Here is a 1,150-nt window from a genome sequence, read left to right on the forward strand (position 1 = left end):
TTTTTTTTTTTTTTTTTTTTTTTTTTGAGCTCTGCTTAGGGGGAAAATATCACTTTTCCTTTTTTTTTTTTTAAATCACAAAGCATAGTGGGAAGTTACAAATTTTGTCCTCAGACATGAACTTGAACCAACACTATCTTAGGCTTTAAGTGTGGCTGGGCAGGCTGGGCATATCCTGAGCTGCACCCTCATTCAGTGTGAACAGCAATAACAAAGCTGCAGCCCTCCAGCAAGGAACATGCATGGTTCTTAAGTCCTAAGGCTTCTGGGAGAAAAACATGCTCGTATACATCAAATCAAGAGCGAAATATCTGAGTTGCCAAGAGCTTTGTGTATTTCTATAGCTATGAGTAACCAAAGGTATAAGCTGTGAAGAAGAAAAGCAGAGACAGAAAAGGGCACAATGCTGATCAGGAAATAGAGAGCAGACAAAAAGCAAAATTGGGTTTTCTCACTTTTAATTAAGTGACTTCCATGACTGCGCATCAACAGTGAAAGAATGCCCAGGGTCACGAGGAATACAATAGCAGAAAATGACACTGGCAGTGGATACTACAGGGGCTGTCAAACAGCTGCAGCAGAACAGTATTTAGGGTGGCTTGAAAACAGGAGATGCTATCAGCACAAAAGCATATGAACCTAGGAGTGGAGGAGCGCTCATTGCCTTAGCACCTTCCAGCCAATAATATTTACACCCTTGTCTGATTAAGGAACTGAAACAGCGTCACATCAGAAATTTAAAACACACGGAAGTTTAAGATGAAGTTGTCTGTAACACACAGGATCGTTCACTGTCATTGGGGCCTTACATACATGTTTGTTTTTCTCGTAGAATTTGCACTTACATTACAAAAACAGCAACCTACTATTTCATTTAATTTCACGATGGAAATGTTATCATTATTAAAAATTTCAAGCATAAAAATAATAAAGAATCCAGAATAAAGAGACTCACAGTCCTGTCACCCAGATTCAACAGTAATTAAACCATGGCCAACTTTCATCTGTATACTGTCTATTTCTCCCACTAAACTCCTTGTGTTAACTTGAAGCAAATCCCAGATACGAAGGAAATGTATGTGCAAATACATGTGAACATATACACAGAATGGCAGTGCATATTGTTGCAGTGATATTGTCATCTCTGACA

This window comes from Psammomys obesus, unplaced genomic scaffold (assembly GCF_907164565.1).
Source record: "Psammomys obesus unplaced genomic scaffold, mPsaObe1.curated_primary_1811, whole genome shotgun sequence".
NCBI classification, from domain to species: domain Eukaryota; kingdom Metazoa; phylum Chordata; class Mammalia; order Rodentia; family Muridae; genus Psammomys; species Psammomys obesus.